Raw genomic sequence first — 20,481 nt, forward strand, 5'->3', positions numbered from 1 at the left:
GGTGCGGGGTCGGGGCTTGAGCTCCCTGCTGCCCTGCTCCCGCCTACGCTGGCCGCCGCCGCCGAACAAGCGTGGCAAAGCCACTCAGGCATCTCGGCGCCTGTCTCCCGCGGCGCCCCAGTGCGGGGTTGGGGCTCGCGATCCCCGCCGCCCCGTCACACTGATATATAGGAGTGGCAGCAGTGTGGAGTCCCAGGGGGCTCCTCAGGAGTGAGGCTAGAACACACTGGCTGCTGGCCCCACACCCAGGGACTAGAGAATAGTCGAGTGACTCATAAGAATTCTAGAGGTTACTTGACTATTCAATTAACCAATATTTAACATCACATGTGAGCTTTGTCAGACACCCAAGCATGTGTGTGTGAGGGTGTCCCCCTTCCCTTTTGAATCCTAAAGCCTTAAAGATAAGAAGGCTCCAGCTACGCAGTCATTATGCTTCACAGGGATTTGATGTTAATTTGAACCTTTGTGCTGCTAAGTTCTGATGGGTTGCTGCTGAGCTCACTTGAATATTACTAAACTGTTACTAGTTAATATTATTAAACTGTTCCAAGATAGTCAAGACAGAAGCAGACTGTGAAGAAGTTCAAAAAGATCTCACAAAACTAAGTGATTGGGCAACAAAATGGCAAATTAAGTTTAATGTGGATAAGTGTAAAGTAATGCATGTTGGAAAAAATAACCCCAACTGTATATATAGTATAATGGGAGCTAATTTGGCTATGAGAAATCAGGAAAGAGATCTTGGAGTTATCATGGATAGTTTTCTGAAAACATCTATATAGTGTGCTGAGGTGGTCAAAAAGGCAAATAGAATGTTAGGAATTATTAAGAAAGGGATAGAAAATAAGACACACTGGCAGCTTCTTACGCAAGAACTCTTTTGCAGAAGAGTTCTTCTGCAAAAACTCTTTCAGAAGAGAGCATCTACACTGGCATGTGCTTTTGCACAAGACATGTGCTTTGGCGCAAGAGCATCCATGCCAGTGTAGATGCTCTCTTGCACAAGAAAGCTCTGATGGCCATTTTAACCACAGGGCTTTCTTGCGCAAGAAATTCATGTTGCCTGTCTACACTGGCCTCTTGTGCAAGAAGCCCTGATTTTATACAGTAGAACGTCAGTTTACTTGCTCAAGAACACATGGCCAGCATAGACAGGCAGCAAATTTTTGTGCAAGAGCGGCCGCTTTGGCGCAAGATCACGCCAGTGTGTAGACAGCCAGAATATCTTACTCACCCTGTATAAAACTATGGTGTGCCCACATCTTGAGAACTATGTACAGATGTGGTCTCCACCTCAAAAAAGATATTTTGGCCTTGGAAAGGGTTCCGAAAAGGGCAACTAAAATGATTAGGGGTTTAGAATAGGTCCCATATGAAGAGAGGCTAAAGCAACTGGGACTTTTCAATTTGGAAAAGAGGAGACTGAGGGGGGATATGATAGAGGTATATAAAAACATAAGTGGTGTGGAGAGGGTGAACAAAGAAGAGTTATTCATTTGTTCCCATAATTTAAGGACAAGAGGACACCAAATGAAATTAATGGGTAGCAGTTTTAAAACTAATGAAAGGAAGTTCTTCTTCACACAGCACATAGTCAACCTGTGGAACTACTTGCCAGAAGAGGCTATGAAGGCTAGAACTATAACAGAGTTTAAAGAGAATCTAGATAAATTCATGGAGGTTAGGTCCATAAAAGGCTATTAGCCAGGGGGTAGGAATGGTATCCCTGGCCTCTGTTTGTCAGAGGCTGGAGATGGATGGCATTAGACAAAATTGCTTGATCATTGTCTTCGGTCCACCCCCTCCAGGGCACTTGGTGCTGGCCACTGTTGACAGACAGCCTACTGGGCTAGATGGACCTTTGGTCTGAGCCAGTACTGCCATTCTTATGTTCTAATATCAGTCATTTTACCAGGTGTCCAGTATCCAACTTAGGGAAATATGGTAATCCTCAGCCTGCTTCTTTCTCACATTGCTGGCCACTTGGGTAGATTTTGCTTCTTGAATGTTCACTACAGGCCAGGGTTTAAATGTGAAAGCTCCAAGATACTTTAGAAAATAATTTTGTTACTTACAAACTTATTATCAAAATCAGTATTTCCATAAGTAATTCCCCATCCTGCAGCCACCAAAGTACCCACTTTACTTTTCTCTTACTTTATTGTATATACAAATATTTTTTATTTTACTTGTGTATTTGTACTTCTACTCACATAATTTGGTCCCATATTCCCTGTGTGCTTCATCTAATGTTACAATACATTCCAATCAGGCTCTTCTCCTGCCAGGCTGCAGAACACCCATGTCTTCCCCCAGCTCAGCCCCTGGCCTGCAGAACCAGGGACAGGAAATGGCTGTGGCGGAGCCAGTGAGGTTCGAGGAAGTGGCTGTGTATTTCTCTGAGGAGGAATGGGCTCTGCTGGACCCGGGCCAGAGAACCCTCTACTGGGATGTGATGCAGGAGAATTATGAGTCTGTGAGCTGGCTGGGTAAGGATTCCTGTCCCCTCGGGTATCAGAAGTTGGGTTGGGTTTGGTTGAGGCCCCACAATGTCCTCTGCCCCACAATGTCCTCTGCCCCCCAGTGTCAGGAGTATCAGCCCCAGTAATCCTGGCTCCCACTTTCAGGAGAAGCAGGTTTGGGGACACAACAATAGTGCTGCTTTTCCCACAACCAAGGTCTCCATGTGCTTCCCACCATCTTGCCCTTGTTGTGCTTTGGCCGGAGGTGTGAGTAGAAGGGCTCAGGCAGGAATGGCAGGTACCAGAGTTCTGGGTCTGGCTGCTGTTAGTGCTGGCGGGGTCCCCTTGTGGCAGTGGGCTGAGCCTCTGGAAGGAGGGTGCAGTTCCCAGAGTCCTTCCCTGCCTGTTGCTAATCTCTGACATGCTGGTTTTTGCCAGTGGGAGGGGCTGGGTGCTGAAGCTGAGGGACAATGGATGAGGTAGTTCACGCTCTGTGGGTACGTCTACACTAGCCCCCTAGATCGATCTAGGGAAGCTAATGAGGGTGACCGGAATTGCAAATCAAGCCCGAGATTTAAATATCCCGCGCTTGATTTGCATGTTCCCGGCCAGTTGCCATTTTAGAAATTGACTAGCCCGAAGTAACTGCCCATGTCTACACGCGGCAGTGAAACGGGCTTCAGATTTAAAGTCCTAAATCGAATTAGGTGGTATTCCTCCTGCAATGAGGTTTGCCACCTAATTCGATTTAGGGGCTTTAAATCAGAAGCCCGTTTCAGTGCCACATGTAGACATGGGCAGTTACTTCGGGCTAGTCAATTTCTTAAATGGCGACCGGCCAGGGACATGCAAATCAAGCCTGGGATATTTAAATCCTGGGCTTGATTTGCAATTCCGGTCACCCTCATTAGCCTCCCTAGATCGATCTAGGGGTCTAATGTAGACATACTCTGTGAGTGTTTTCTCAGGGGTAGCTCTGTAGTAGAGAAATGTGAGCAGAGCTGTCCTTGCATTTCAGGCACAGGCTGGGTTTCCTTAAAAGGTCAGCTTCATTCTCTCTGGGACTCACTTGCCTCTGTGTGCAATGGAGATAATCACATCATCAGTCTTGTTTTTTTAGAGTGAAATATCTTTGGGTAGGGACTTTTTCTTCCTGTGGGAATGTTTAGCTTCATGCTCAGGAGACCTATGTTCAGTTCTCTGCCCTTGTCACAGACTTTCTGTGTAACCTTGATCAAGTTCCTTAGACTTTGTGTGCAGTCTTCTCTCTCTGCAGTAACTATTATAGTGTGTCTCCATTTCATAGAGTGGGGGAAGGATACCTACACTAAAGAAGGGAGATGTTTAGCTCCATATGAGCACCCCGATAGCACAGTGGGGTCTTGATTCACACCAGAGTTCCCAGGTGCTGCTGTGATTGATAATTTTGCTTCCCATAGCAACTGCGGTGCCATATGAATTGCTGCTAGCAGCACAGAATCTCGTTACGGCTGTTCAGGGGCACCCTTTTCTGGAGCTCTGATGCCAGTGGCACTGGCAGAGTGTGCGGCTTGCCCATGTAGCACACCTCAGGGTTGTCACTAAAGAAAGACCCAGACTCCATTTGGAGGCTACGGTGCTCAGTTGTTTATTGTGAAAGGAGCAGGATGCTAGTGTCCCAGCTCCTCAGGCACAGGTATAGTGAGACTTCTCCCAATGCAATAAAGGTAGCAGCTCAGCCAGCATCAACATGCCCCTTCTGTGCCTTCTCCTGTCATACATTGACACAAACAAGATGCATGTTGTTCCATGTGTTGCTACCCTCTTGGCCTTCTGTCTGTTTGATAATCCCCCATATCCCGTTCATGTGCACAAGGGTCAGTCTCTTTCTGAGCTATCTATTAGGACTGAATGTTTGCAGTTACTGCAGAGATCAGAGTGTTGATTGTCCTCCTCGCCGCTCAGGAATGTGCTTGCCTGATTAGTTGGTACCTAGTGCCCCACCATTCTGCCAAACCCTGGCCTCCTCTAGTTCAGAAATAATGGATATTAACAATATAATCATAGTCATAGTCATCACATCAGAACATTCCCATTGACACGGGACCCAACACACTTTGCACAAGGTTCCTTGCAGTTGTGTAACAGTGGTAGCACAATGATCTCCATGGTCATGTCACAGGTGGATCTTCCCAACACTAAATGAAGGCAGCCCCCGGGGTTGCTGAGTTGTTCACTTGGGGAAGTGGCTGCAGGGAGCCAGACAGCTGGGAGGGAGCCAGAGCCAGAAAGGATCAGGGGATGGGAAAAGGGCGAGGCAGAGAACAGAAACAGGGCAGCAGAAAAGAACATCCATAAATGTCAGTGAGAGGCAGAGGTGGCAAAGTGGCAGCAGCATTTCATCTCATAACGCTTCTGGAAAGGGGCAGCCCCAGGAGGTAGCTGGACTTTCTTTTGCTCCTCCCCAGTTTTCACTTTCTTGTATGATAGAGGGTACAAGGGTATGTCCCTGTACCTTTCCACAGTGCCCCTCTCTCACAGCCCAGAGCCATGGTTCCCTCTGTCAGGCCTGGACAATATAGGCCAGCAGATCCAGAGCACCAAGCTTACCTGATTTGGCCTACTAAATGCAGAGAGAAGTCTCAGGCACATTCCCTACTTGCCCCACCCCTGCACACGGCTGAGTTGCTGGGCTTTTTGTGGTTCATTCCAGTGGGTGAGGGGCTTCATGTGCTGTCCCTGCTCCTAGCATGTTTCTGGCCAATGGGAGCTGCCTGCTTAAAGCCCTCCCACCTCCACTCAGGCTTTTATTTACCCATGCACGTGACCTCTGCGGCCTGTGCAGGAAAGGAGATGCCTGAGAAACTTGCCTGGCTGCTGGCCAGGAGTTAGCCACGTAAGTCTCACCCTCCCTTCCCCTACCCACTGGCACTTCCCATGATGAAAGAGAAAAGTGTTGGCAGTTTTAATGAGCATGGATGGGGCTGTTCAGTGAAAGTGCTGAATCCTAGCCACTAGACCACCAGGGAGACAAAAACCTGAAATGTTTGCTCAGCTCCAATAGTGTTTCATAGGCCATTTTCTGTCTCCTTCAGGATGTGGGTCCATTCCCCATTGCCCAGAGGGGAAAAGAACAGACAGCAAACAACATCAGAACAGCTGGACTGGGTTATGCCAATAGTCCATCTAGGCTAGGATCCTGTCTCACGACAGCAGCCAATTCCGTTGCCCCGTGTCATGAACATGAGGGTTAGCCAGAAGCCTGGGAACTAAGGAGTTAACCTTACCTAGCCAGGTGGAGTGGCCAATAGGAATGTAGGTAGGAATTTCAAACTGGGGCAAAGGAATGTTTGGTTTCTCCCGCCTCTGTTCTGGGAGTTCTTCCAGCTACTGAAGGAGACAGACATTTCTCTCTCTCCAAGAAATGATTCTTCACTTTCTGTAAGTAGGATAAAGTTTAGATAAATCCGTTAGGTTTTTTTATTTTATAGTTTGGGAAATGGGATCTGATGTTTTGGCTTTCCTTTGTAACTCAGTTATAGGCCCATGGTGGAGTTTCTCCATGGGTATATTATTTGTTATTTTTTCCAGCTAGTCATTATGCTTGCAACAGGAATATTGTGGTGATGATAAAAGTTTTTTCTTTTCTGTTTATTAACCTGGTATTGGTTAATAGTTGTGTCCTGGTTTGTACTTTTGGGGCTGAGATTTCCCAAGTAGTCTCTCCCTGATTTCTTTATTGATATTTGGGTGGTGGCAGCGGAGATTTTATTCCCAAAATCTAGGATGTTAAGATTTGGGGGGGGGGGGAGTTTTATACCAAAGTCTGGTAGAAAAGGTTTTGGGATCCTTTTGCTGGCCCTGACTTCTGCATTTATAGTGCCAGAGTGGGGAAGGAGCCATGACACCCTGAGAGAATCACCAGAACAGACAATTATCAAGTGGTCCCTCCCCTGTCACCCATTTGCAGCTTCTGGCAAAAACTGGCTACGGACACCTGTCCTGTCCCTCCTGGCTAAAAGCCATTGATTGACCTTTCCTGCATTAAATTATCCAGTTCTTTTTTGAACCCTCTTGTAGACTTCATCTTCACAACATCCTTTGGCAAGGAGTTCCACTGGTTGACTGAGTTGGGTGCAAAAATGCTTCCTTTTGGTTTAGTTTAAATTGGTTACCTACCAATTTCATTCTGTCAGCCTCGTTTTTGCAAAGGAGAAAGAGATAATTTCTTACTTACTTTCTGAGCCCCTGTCATTGTTACATAAACCTCTGTCCCATTGCCCCTTAGTCATCCCTTTCCCAAGCTGAGAAGAAGTTCAATGAACTCATGGGAGCTGCTGTTCCAAAGAAGAGGCATTTCCTGCAGAGAAGACGGCCAAGCCCAATCCCCTTGCACAAAGCCCCAGGAAATACCAATGGACACTGGGAAAGCTACTTCTTGGGCAACGCTATTGAATGGATCTGATTGGCTGTTGGGCCAATAATGCCATCAACAGAAGATTCCCAATGAGACTTCTCAGCCCAAGTGCAAAGACTGTGCAGTTGCCCATTCTCACCCTAGTGGCAGAGAGGCAGCACCCTGAGGAAGCAGGTCCTGAGGCAGAGGAGACCTTTTAAGGGAACAGAGTTGTGAGGTGAGAGGAAGGGGAACAAGTCACCTCCTGTCAAGTGAGACATGGAGGGAAAAGGCTGGTTCCGGTGCAAGCTGAGCTCCAAGGACTGGTTCTTGCCCTGGTGGCTTCTTGCAGGGCTTGGCTTGAGAAGCACCAAGGAGCCTTTTTGAAGGGCTAGGGGATTCCTGTGACTGGCTGGGTCTGACGGGAAAGATGTTGGTTCTCATGGAAACACAGAGCTGGGTCAGATGTGAGAGCTGGGGAAGTGTGGCCTGAGGACCCCCACACAGATCCTAGCCTGTCTGCTCCGCACCCCCAAATGTCCCCTCAGGCCACTTCCAGAGCAGCCTCACAAGGTGCTGGGCAACCAGGGCCGATCCCCAGTGAGGCCTCTGCCCATTGTCCCATAAGGGCTCCTTTGGGGGTGGGGCAGGAGCTATTTCTCCAAGAGGCTTTTCCCCAGCTACTGTGCAGCACAGAAGGACCCAAGGCTGCCCCCTGGGGGGGAAGGGTCAGTGCTGTCAGGTCCCATGGCTGGCTCCGTCGGCAGCACCTCTGGCTGGGAGCCAGCACTCTGAGCTGTCAAGTTCCTCTGGAAAGCTGGGATTTTCCCTCCAACAACATGACACACGTTCTGTTTGCCCCCTGTCCAGCAGCCTGGGGCATTCACCCTGTGCCAGGGGTATCTGAGAGCGACACTGTCCCCTTGTGGGTGCAGAAGAGAAAACACGAGGGAAGAACCTTGTGTTGAGGTGGGACCACAGCCCAACCAGGCCACTTCCCAGAGCACCAGGAGCCAAATGCCCACCCCAGAGTCACCTGGGCAGGGCCGTTTCCCTGGGGTCCTTAAATCCAGCCACCAACAGCTCTTGTGAGGTGCCTTCCCTTTCCTGCCCCCTCTCACAGTTGCTTTCAATTCTGCCAATGAAACCTGGAGTTAATAGACTCATGAAAGACAAGGGTGGGAAGAGATCACAGGAGGTCTCTAATCCAATTCAACCCCCTCAAAAAATCACCCCAGCCAGAGCTTTGACAAGCCTGGTCTTAAAAACCTCTAGGGATGGAGATTGCACCACCACCACCTCCTTTGGTAACTCATTCGAGTGCTTCACTGCCCTCCTAGTGAAACTTTTTCTTAATCACCAACCTAGAGCTCCCCCACTGCAATGCAAAACCATTGTGCCTTGTTCTGTCATCTGACACCACCATCCCCTATGTACTGCCCCACCCCACAGTCACGTGCATTTCTCTCTCTCTCTCTCTCTTGCACACACAAATTTATTGAGCTAGCTCAAGTGGTGTAGCTGTTTAGAAGGCAATACTTGTTGGGAAGTACTTTAAAAAGAAGTGCTGAAGTTATGAGTTCAAGCCTCACCTGAAGCACTGGTTCATACCAGCCCAATGGTTTCATCCATACATCCAGCTTATAAAGCTCGAGTCCCAGCCTAGAGGACACTGAGGAAGGGAGCAGTTAAAATGCCCCTTCACTTCTTGTTTCCTCACCAGAGTGTTGGTCATAATCCACAGATCCACCCTCTGTTCTTCCCCCACCTGTTCCAGGCTCCCTCAAGGAGAGGGAGAAGTGGGGACATGCTGGTGATACTGATAGTGCAGGGCCTTGAAGCCCAGACCTGCTAAATCAAACCCTGTGGCTCAGTGTGTTAAAATGGTAAGAAGAGCCCCTGAGTACTGGGCCCTTTCCCTCCTGAGGACTTGGCAGTGGTGCTGGGAGTGGGGGGGTGTCCAAGACTTTCTACCCTCAGGCTAATTTGGGGCCTTTGGGGAGGAGCCCTGGGAAGTCCCACAGTGTCCCAGACAGGTGGAGTCACAGCCTGTTGGTGCTACAGGCAGAGTGTGGGGGTGAGGATGGTAAAATCCCCTCCCCCCCGCAGGCACTGCTGGGATTGTCCCTCCTTGTCAAGAGGGCAGAGTAGTGACTCAGGTGCTGCTACCACTAGGGGGCAGGTAGCCCTCAGGCGACTCTGCCCTTATAAAGCCGCCAGGGTGGGGCAAGTCTGAGAAGAATGGAACCCTTGTGTCTCTTGGCGGGAAAATCCGGTTCCGACCGGTCTCTGAGCAGCCAGTGGCTGAGGGGATCCAACATGGATCCCTAGGTCACGGGTCACAGGCACCATTTAGTGGCCCCAATTACTGACCTACACACTGTCATAACATTACGTTTTAATGAGGCAGAACAATTAAACCAAACACTCTCACACAGGAGACATGCAGGCTGTGTCTACACTGGGCCACTTATTCCGGAAAAGCAGGCGCTTTTCCAGAATAACTTGCCAGCTGTCTACACTGGCCACTTGCTTTTCCGGAAAAGCAATGACGATCTACTGTAAAATTGTCAGTGTTTTTCCAGAAAAACTATGCTGTTCCCGTTCGGGCAAAAGTCCTTTTCCGGAAAAACTGTTCCGGAAAAGGGCCAGTGTAGACAGCACAATAGTCTTTTCCGCAAAAAAGCCCCGATCGCGAAAAAAGTGCTTTTCTGGAAAAGCATCCTGCCAATGTAGACGCGCTTTTTCCGGAAATACTTATAACGGAAAACTGTTCCGTTTTAAGCATTTCCGGAAAAGGATGCCAGTGTAGACGTAGCTGCAGAGATCAGACTTTTCCTGCCTTTCCTCCTGAGCTTAACCCACTGGCTGAAAGGAACTGCTGCTGCTTAATGGGGGGGAGGGGAACGTGGGTGGGGAGGAGAAAGAGAGAAGCTGGGCAACAGGTCCAACTCTTGCTGTGCCACCTGGCCTCAGATCCTGGCCACCCAGGCTTCACTCTGAGGTGGCCATCATCTGTGAAGGGGGGATTTTGACTCATCCCGTCCTCTCAGATGCCACAGGGATCACTGTAAGGGGACAGCCCAGCAGGGACTGAAGACCACTTCTGTAGGTGAGGTTTGCACTCACAACCTAAGCATGTCTTTTGTGAGTACTGCATGCTGACCCATTGCACCACTGGAGTAGATGTTTGAAAGTTTTCTCCAAAGTCCTTAGATTGAGAAAGTCAAGCAGCACATAGAATCATAGAACTGGAAGAGACCTCAAAAGGTCATCAAGTCCAGCCCCCTGCTCTAGGCAGGACCAATTCCAACTAAATCAACCTGGCCAGGGCTTTGTCAAGCTGAGACTTAAACACCTCTAGGGATGGAGTCTCCACTACTTCCCCAGGTAACCCATTCCAGTGCTTCACCACCCTCCTAGTGAAATAGTTTTTCCTAATATCCAACCTGGACCTCTCCCACCACAACTTGAGATCATTGCTCCTTGTTCTGCCATCTGTCACTACTGAGAACAGCCTCTCTCCATCCTCTTTGGAAGCTCCCTTCAGGAAGTTGAAGGCTGCTATTGAATCCCCCCTCACTCTTCGCTTCTGCAGACTAAACAGACCCAAGTCCCTCAGCCTCTCCTTATAAGTCATATGGTCCAGTCCCCTAATCATTTTGGTTGCCCTCCGCTGGACCCTCTCCAATGCATCCACATCCTTTTTGTAGTGGGGGCCCCAGAACTGGACACAATACTCCAGATGTGGCCTCACCAAAGCTGAATAAAAGGGAATAATGACATCTCTGGATCTGCTGGCAATGCTCCTCTTAATGCAACCTAATATGCCATTAGCCTTCTTGGCTACAAGGGCACACTGTTGACTCATATCCAGCTTCTCATCCACTGTAACCCCCAGGTCCTTTTCTGCAGAACTACTACTTAACTGGTTGGTCCCCAGCTTGTAACTATGCTTGGGATTCTTCGGTCCCAAGTGCAGGACTCTGCACTTGTCCTTGTTGAACCTCATCAGATTTCTAGTGGTCCAATCCTCCAATTTGACTAAGTCACTCTGGACCCTATCTCTGCCCTCCAGCGTATCTACCTCTCCCCCCAGCTTAGTGTCATCCACAAACTTGCTGAGTGTGCAATCCATCCCCTCATCCAGGTCATTAATAAAGATATTGAACAAAACCGGTCCTATAACCGAACCTTGGGGCACTCTGCTAGAAACTGACCGCCATCCTGACGGTCAAAGTGGAATTGAGTGAAACAGGGTAAGAAGATTGATTTTCAGGGATTTGCAACAAACCAGCATCTCACCAGAAGGCCCCACTGAAATTTGAACCCAGACTACAGAAATCAAAGTATAGAGTGCTACCCCTTACACCATGGGACCATCACATTAGTGTAGACCTCAGGTGCTCATCTGGTAGCTCATGCTCTGCTCTCCTTGCTTTTTCCATTCAGCTGCTTCACCTCTCCAGACTCTGCCCCATCTGTATGTGGCCTCATGGAAACTTTCTGACTCCCTCTTTGGCAGAGGAAGGAGAAATGTTGCCATGTGTTACACACGTTGGCACCATATAGACCCCAGGCCTGGGTCCCCCTGCCTTAAGTTCCATGGGACAGGGAGAAGCTCCAGGAGATGGTTCCCCTGGGATCATGTCTCACATGGAACCAAAGGCTCGGGGAAGCCAGACCCACCCTGCAGCCAGGAATTCTGGTTTGTAGAAGCTCCCACCTAGAAACAACTTGGCTGAGGAGTCAGGAAGAAGCTGGGGGCTGGGTAACGGGCTGCATGGCTGAGGCAGAGCAAGGGTTTGCTGGCTTCTAGATGGAGCAGCAGGGCAGACACAGTCCCTCTGGGAAGCACATCTGGGCTGTCCGCATAGGAGCCAAACAAGGGTTTAGCCTCAGGGTACGTCCACACAGCAGCAATATTTCAAAATAACAAAGAGTGTGTCCACACTGCAAGCATTTATTTCAACATAATGTTGACCTGGAAGACTTTTTACTCCATCAGCCCCTCATTTCACATTGCCAGTTATGCTCTTTTGATATAATCTAATTACTGTGCATTTGAAAAAGCTGAACTTAGCTTCAGCATATATGGGCCTTAGGGGACAAAGTTCTTTACCAAAACCAGGGACTTCTAGATCTTCAGTCTAATGTGCTCCCAACTGAGGTACTTTAGCAGCTCTAGCTGTTGCTCTGAGGCTGCCCCCTTCTCAGGGTGTCTTTCTCAGCAGCAGCGCACAAGAGAGAAGCTGTTGCCAGTGGCCCTGCAAGGCAAGATGAGCTTTGCCTGCCCCCCTCAGCCTGACTTGCTACTTAGCCTCATTCCCACTCCCCAGTCCCTTCCCGGGTTAACCCAGTGGCCAAAAGGGGCTGCAGCTGCTGCTGACAGGGAAGAAGATGGGAGGCAAGATGCTGGCAGCAAGAGATTCTGGCTGCCTCTTTCCCCTGGGTCTCAGTGCGCCATGCCAGTCACCAATCACCTTGACATTATTAGCACCAAACCTCAAACCAGCTGGACTAGCCAGCCCACATCACAGTGAGTTTCTATTGGCCTCATCAGGGAAGAGGCAGAAACGGCAGCTGCAGAAACGGTCCCTGAAGCTGCCTGAGGCACCTTTCTGAAAGGGCCACTTTAAGCTTTGCTTCCTAAAGGCTGGCTAGTTAAAGTGGGGTACTAATAATGCCAATGGCATGGGTTCAAGCCCCCTACGACCTACAGATGCATTGGGGTAGTAATTTGTCCACTTTGGCTGTGTGCTATGCATAGGGAAGCACAAACAAATGGCTGAGAGCTTTGCAGGAAGCAGGCCAGAGAGCTGATAAGAGAAGGCTCCAATCTGCACAGACTCAGTGGCTAAAAGGGCCTTGGCCTGGCCTGCTTTCCCCAATAGCAGGGAAACTCTTCTCCTCCCTCCATTATCCCCAATGGTGTGACCTGATGCCCAAACTCCTGCTGCAGCAGTGGCTACCCCAAGGCTCCCTGCTGCTGCCAACTGCCTAGTTTCCTGCTTCAGTGCTCCAGCTTCTCACCCTGGAACCATCCCATGGCTGTTGAGACCCCTGCCATGAGGCAGTGGGACCAGCAGGAGCCAGCACCTCCTGCTTCCTACCAGCCTTCTTCCCCCAATCCCTCCCCAGTTCTACATTCCTGAATTAAAAACCAGAGTTTGTTCTTTCAACAGGGAAAAGTCCTTTTTGTGTTACCAGCAGGGGAGGGGAAGACACTGAGGGGCAATGAAGAAGCCCCTTGTGGGGACACTGAGGGTAGAGTCTCACAGGTGTTCTTTTCTGAAATTCTCCCTCAGGGGCTGTTGGAGGCACAAGCCCCCTGATGGGCTGCTGGATGGCAGGCGTGCTGCTGCTGCTGCTGCTGCTGAAAGGCCCTTGCGAGCTGCTCAGCCTCTGGCTCCCACCCTGGCAGGAACGTCTCCCCCTTGTTCTCACAACTATTCTGGAGGGCACCACAGGCCACCACCACTTACAGGATGTTACTTATGGGATGTTCGCTTCACCAAGGTCCAGCCAGGAAAGCAGACAGTGGAACCTCCCTTTGAGGGGCCAGAAGGCGTCGCCACACTAAAGTGGGCCCTGCTGAGCCTTTCTGGGAAATGTTCCTTGCTTTAGGCAACGTGGTCTATCTTAGGTTTGTTTCCCTGGTGGGCTAGTGGCTAGGAGTGAACACTTTTGCTACTGCCACCTGGGTTCAATGCCAAGTGAGGGAAGATAGCCTCATCCATAGGTATGAAGTCTTTGCTCTTCTGTCATGGCTCACAGGTGGAGCCCACATTTGTCTCCTGGGTAGATCCCCCTTATGTAGTGCAGCAGCCCCTTCATGGGGAGCCCACTCAAGGGGTAGTGAGACAGCTTTTTCTCAGGGAGGCCACTCTCACCTGGGGGGGTCTGCCCCTCCACCTCTGGAACAGTGTCTCTCAGGGCAGTTGGCTGCCTGCGTCTGCTGTGAGTCCCTTGGGGTGGGGGGTCCACTCCCTCTGGACCTCCACTCTCAGAAGGATTAGCACCACTCTGTTCTCTAGACCAGAGCAACTATCAGCCAGCATAAAACAGGAGGATCTATTGAGCTTTGAACACAGCAACGGATCTCTCAGGCCAGTAGGTCTGGGCCCTCAGCTCCCACCCACCCACAGCAGCTAAAGTAGATCAGTTGGGTGAGTGTTAGATTGAAGCTCTAAAGGTTCCTAGTTCAATTCCAGGATTTGGTATGTGACAAGGGTCTTTCTGCTAACTCAGAATTACTCTTGTGTTTGATCATCATGTCATGCTTTTCAGCTACTGCTTGGCACTGACAAATCATGGTGATAGGATTAGCCCCCCCCCCCCCCGCTTCCTTAGCTTAATGGCCAGCTGTGCTGGCCCTAGATGTGGGCACAAGGGCTGTAGCTCAGGGTCCAAGGCATTTTCTGCCTCCAGGAGAAGGATGTAACCAGAGTCTGCTCTCAGCAGGCTGGAGCTGCTCAGGGTCTGTGTCTATTGGTCCCTCCTCCAAACCAGGACTCCTGTCTGCTCCTTGTAGGCTGCTCAGCCTGTTCTTTGTTCCGGCCTCCCTGCCCAGAGTGGGCAGCTAAAGGAGAACAGGCCACCCTGCAGTGCCAGCAAGGGGCTTGAACCCAGCACCCTGGCATTATTAGCACCAAACTAATCATCTGAGCCTGCCAGACCACAGAAAAGTGACTGGCTAATGACCCTTCCACAGAAGAGGCAGAGGCAGCTGCAGGGACATTGTGGAATGAGATGGGAGGCTCTGAAGCAGCCCACGGCCACAGGGGAATTAGCTCTGCTGGCAGAGCACTCTCTTTGCATGCAGGAGACTGTGGGATTGATGCCATGTTCTCTATTAGCAGGGATGGCATTGTTTCTTGTTTTCACTGACAGAGCCTGCTTAGGGGCTCAATAATCCCTCCCTTTTCCTACTGGGCCTCCCAAAAAAGACAGATCTGGCTTCCCTTTCTTTCCCCCCAGCAATCCCTGTGCTGCAAAGCAAAAAGAGGGGATATCTGGCAGTGGGGAGGGGGGGCACCTGTCACTGCCAGGTCCAGCAGTTTTCTGCCCTAGGGTGGCTGGCATTTGGGGAGAGCAAGTAGGAAGAGGGAGAAGCCACTGGAGGCCCTCAGCCCCCTGGCTGGCTCTGCCTGTAAAACAAGGGAGAGAACACTGTTGCCCCTGGAGAACATGGGTATCAATCCCACTACCTCTCACATGCTGTGTGTGGGAGAGGGTGTTATTGCATTTCACTACTGCCACCAAGCTCAGGGGGAGGGGAGGGCAAGCCAGATCCCTGGCTGGGGACACAGGACAGTTCAGCCTTACTAGGAAGCTGTCAGGACCCATTAATTCCTAATGGGAAGTGCCCCTTCCCCACTATGTGCAGCAACAGACCGTGGAGCCCCTGCCTTCCAAATGTAAACATCCTGCTCTCCACCAAGCCCAGGGGGCTGAGAGGAGTTTCTCTGGTTGCTTGTAGAAGGCCCCATTTTGGCAAAGGGATGAAGACCCACCCCCCCAGACCTGGGCCTGTGGGCAGCTCCCCACCTGCGTAAATCTTGCTCTTAGTGACCCAGCCCTGCTGGGGGCTGCAGTCCATGTGCAAGTGAGTCGTTCTGGTACAGAGAGAGCAAATGAAGGACGCTCAGCTCAAGGGTCTCTGTGACGCAGTGGAAATTGGAAATGTGTAGAACTTCTAACTTGTGGTGCTCAGTGTAAGCCAGAACAGTCATTCAGAGGTCAAGGGTCTCAAATGCTCCTGGGAGCATCCATACTACGGTTATTGCAAAATAGCTATTTCAGAAGAGGCGTTATTCCTTGTGCAATGAGGTTTACAGATTTGGAACTAAGCCATGGCTGGCTTTTGAGGTGAGTAAGTAATAAGAGGGAGGGGCCACTGCAGGCACTTGGCCCTCTGCTTCCAAAATAATAGGGAACCTGCTGGTTATTGATCCCACTACCTCTTATATGCTAAACGAGCACACTACCACTTAAGCTAATTCCCATGCTGTCTATATAGCAGCCCTTTTGGTAACTCTTACCTTCGCCAACAGGGACGTCAGTCTTCTAGGTCAGTTAGATGGTGAGAGAGGAGAACACACCAACAAGGCTCCTCCTCACACTCATTCTTGTGACTCCCATTCTCTCTCTGGCCTCAGGAACAGATCTCAAGAAGGAGACTCCCTGCAGCAAAGCCATGGGGGTGTAGCCAGACACAAACCCCATCTTGTCCCCCCCCCCAGAGAACAAGAGAAAGGCAGTCAGCCTTTGATGCCCTGGGAACGCAGGTGTGGTGCCTGTCCCTGACTCTACCATAAACAGAAACCAGACAGTAAATGGGCTAGCTGACGACTGGGAGGCCTCCTGTCACCATGATGGCTAGTATCAGTAATTGATACGCCTGCACTGTCTCAGGAGAGGAATCTTCACCCATCACATACCAGAGGTGCCCATTGTCTGCATTTTCCCAGGTGTGAATTATACTTTGCACCCTTCATGGGAAACTTGGCATTCAAAGCCATTTTTCCTAATTGGCCACTTGAGACCAGGAAGAAGCCTACGTGACCCAAAGGGTATAAAGAGGGGTTTAGTAGCCCACCCCCTTTGAGCTCCAATCACCTACACCTGCTGGCAGGTATTGATTGTCTCCCGAGGTCCGTGGGACACCCAACCTCGCTCTACTTCTTCCCAAGGGATTGAGAGAAAGACGCTGGCCACGCCAAGTCTGGAACGCAGGGGTGAGAATTGTACCTGCAATGTGTTTTCTTTATGTGTACACTTTAATTGTCACTCTATTGTAAGTTTAGTTACTTTATTATAGTTTTCTTAAGTCAAGCTGCTTCATTTCTATTGTAAACTGCCTTTGGTAAGGTGATTTAGCGATAAACTTTGGGAATAAGTGGGGTGCCCTCATTCACTTATAAATATATATATACTGAACCAAGTTTCTTTATTTCTTTTCTCTTTCTTTCTCCTATAAATAAGCCAGTGCGTGTCAAGCTTCTGACTTGAACCCGTGCTGCTGTACCCGAACCAAACACAAACAAAAGAACTTCAGCCGGTCAAAAGGGACAGGTATAGGAAGACCTTGGGCGTTTTGGATCGTGTCGCTTCCAGGGGACAGATCCGTTGGGGCACCTCTCAGCCTCCCCAGACTGCCTGCTGCGAAGGGATTTCTGTATCCTAGCAGCTAAAATCTGAGGTGTAATAAGCTCTTCCTATAAACTTGGGGCGTCTGAGAGCCTGTTGGCTGCCCTCTGCGACGGGACCCCAGTCCTAGCAGTAAAGTCACAGACGTTAAACTATTTTTCAGGGCGCCCTCCAGCCTCCTAGGCTGCCCACTGCGACGAGACTTTGCGTCTCAGCAGTTGAAGACTTGGGTGTAACACACACACACACACTGCCCTGACCATTTTGGCTGACAAGGGGGTCTCTGAGATGGCCCCTGTCTGCACTTGGTCCCATCTGGCCCATGTCATGGACTCTCTGTGAGGTCATCGCCTCCCAATCTCCGTTAGCCAATAAGCTGAAAGGCTGCAAAAGGCCCTTGTGATGTCACTGCCACACCCACCCCTGCCCTCCAGGGCTAATGTCCTGCCCCAGGGAACCCCTTTGCACGGTGAACTGCTCCCAGGGGTGAAAGTGACACATTTCTTACAGGGACTGTTCTATTGGGCACCACCCTTTGGGTGTAGGGAGACTCAAGGCAGAAAGTTGAAGTCGGGGGAGGGGTTATGATAGGACAGTACCTCTAAGAAATTAAAGTGTGAGAGGCTCAAGGCAGGAATTTTGGAGCTCAGGGCAGGGGTGAGGATGTGGGAGGGTAGAGAAGTCAGGGCACAGGATTAGGGATGTGGGGGGGTGGGTTGGGTTTTGTGTGTGCGTTGAGGGGATCAATGGGACTAGAATCCCAGCTCCCTCTGCTCTGGGCTCCCTGAATCCTTTAACACACAAGGGCTTTTTCTGCTGCGTGCTGGGGAGAGAAACCCCTGAGCCAGTGATATGGACTGAGCTGTGCACAGGTGAATGAGGGGGATTTCAGTAATGCTACATGTGAATGGATCCCTCTAGTAACCACTGCCAGTCACATGCACACGGGGAGGGACTTTAGCCTAAGAAGCAGCGACTCTGAGGAAGGTTTGGAAGTGAAGGGGTTAATCAGACAGACATGAGTTTCCAACGCTGGGCTGTGGCCAGACTAGCTGAGGTGGTATGACAGTGCACTAGCATGGCAAGGGGAGCAGAGAGGGCGCTGCTGTAGGGAGAGCCATGGCAAAGCCTAAGGCTCCCCTCACCTAGCTACACTGGCTGCTGCAAATGGGGTTTTCTGGCCTATAATTCTCTGTCCAGGAAAACTGTCCGCTGTGCCCCACACAGAAACGATGTTGTTATGCGCAGCCCAGGAAGGCAACACTAGCGTTTCCCTGCCAGCGAGAGTTTGACTCGCTTCCTCCCCCTTCTTGCCTTAGCTCCTGGGCTGAGCTGGTGGCTGAAGTGGACGGGGGCTCAGCAGCGTAGGGAGGAAATTGGGGGACCAGACCCAGGTGGCAAGAGTCCTTGCTACTTGCTCCCCTGCTGTCCCAGCCCTGTGGTGCCCTCACTTCCCACTTGCAGCCACTACCTGCCTGGGTCCCTGTGCTGTGTCAGATGCTCGATGAACCCTCCTGTTTCACGCTGGCTGAGAGTGGCTCTGGGCTAGAGAACAGGGCTGTGTCATTCCCTATGGGAGTGGGAGGCCTCCGGAGCCCAGAGTGAGTGGACTCCCCAAGGGGCACATGGTGAGAGACAGGCAGCTCAGGGAGAGGTGGTACCAGGAGGCAGAGGGGCACCTGTGACTCTTGGCTGGCAGCTGGCTCTCTGCTCCTTGCTTCCTTTCTGCTGCTTCACCTCTCAGAGCACCCCCGCCTGCCCCATGCTGAGAGCCAGGCCCAAGCAGCAAAGACCCTCTTGCTTCCAGGGTCTCACCACCCATCTTCCCACCATTGGCAGCCGCATTGGCCCCTTTCAGCCACTGGATCGGCCCACAAAGGGAAGCAGGAAATGCGGTAAATTAGCAAGTCTAGCTAAGGGGGGCAGACAAAACTCATCTTGCCGTGCAGGGCCACTGGCATCAGCTTCTCTCTTGTGCACTGCTGCTGAGAAAAACCCTGAGGCTACGTCAACACTGCAGGCTATTTGCACAAGAACTGTGCTTCCTCCCCCTTCCTGACTTAGCTCCCAGGCTGACCTGGTGGCTGAAGTGGATGGGGCTCAGCAGCTTGGAGAGGATGTTGTAGACAGCTCCTTCTGGCGCAAGAGCCTCTCCTGAAAATATGGTGGTTCATTAGCTATGCAAATGAGGCTTGTCGATATTCCATGCTTAGCCTCATTTGCATATTACTCGTGCAAGAAGCCGCAAGTGTAGACATAGCCCATGAGTTTTGGCTTCCTTGTCCTGAGTTTCACCAAGGAATTTTGCTTCTCTGAGGCCAGATGGAGCTTGGGCTCCAGACTGATCAGACTTGTCATCAGGTGCCTGATGCCATCACAGCTGCAGGGAAGCTCAGCCCATGCTGTAGGCAGCCAGACTGTGAGCAGAGGGGGATTTGTATATTTGGGGAAGGGTCTTGAGTCCTGGCTCCCAGCCATGCACCTTAGCACAAAGACCAATGGCCCCTGCACAAAGTGCATTGTGGAAATAAGAGTTGGGGCAGCAGGAAAGGAGCCAACCCCTCAGCACCAGCAAGCCAATGGAAGAAGATGGGTAGGAATCCTTCCATCTCTCGTGCAAAGGGAACACTAACCCACTTGCAACACATCTCGGCTACGTCTACACTGGCATGATTTTCCGGAAATGCTTTTAACGGAAAGTTTTCCGTTAAAAGCATTTTCGGAAAAGTGTGTCTAGATTGGCAGGACACCTTTCCGGAAAAGCACTTTTTCCGGAAAAGCATCCATGGCCAATCTAGATGTGCTTTTCTGCAAAAAAGCCCCGATCGTCATTTTCGCGATCGGGGCTTTTTTGCGGAAAACACTACTGTGCTGTCTACACTGGCCCTTTTCCGGAACAGTTTTCCGGAAAAAGACTTTTGCCCGAACGGGAGCAGCATAGTTTTTCCAGAAAAGCACTGATGATTTTACATTACATCATCAGTGTTTTACCGGAAATTCAAGCGGCCAGTGTAGACAGCTGGCAAGTTTTTCTGGAAAAGCGGCTGATTTTCCGGAATAACTTGCCAGTGTAGACACAGCCCTCTAGTGCTCTTGCCTTCACCAGGCCCAGCAGCTCTGTGCTAGAGCCAGTTGTGTGTGAGATGGATGAAAAGGAACTCCTAGACATCAAACCCAGCCCGGGCTGCTGCCCACACTCCTAGCAGAAGGGTTACCATAGCAAGGGGCATGACCAGAACACAGGACTCACTGTGAGCCGGATTTGACCCTATGCAGGGAAACCCTATTAGATTACTAGCTCAACACCTTAACCACTCAGCCATCACACCTGCAGACACTATTGAGTCAGGGAAACTGTTAATAATCCCACTGCACAGGCCTAACATCAGCTGTCATAGAATTCACACAGCAAATCATTTCAACAGCTGTGCAGAGGAGTCCTGGCTGATCTGGTCTTAGGCTGCCTTGGAGGTGAGTTCTGCTTCAAGG

The sequence above is a fragment of the Pelodiscus sinensis genome, chromosome 31 (assembly GCF_049634645.1).
Source record: "Pelodiscus sinensis isolate JC-2024 chromosome 31, ASM4963464v1, whole genome shotgun sequence".
NCBI classification, from domain to species: domain Eukaryota; kingdom Metazoa; phylum Chordata; order Testudines; family Trionychidae; genus Pelodiscus; species Pelodiscus sinensis.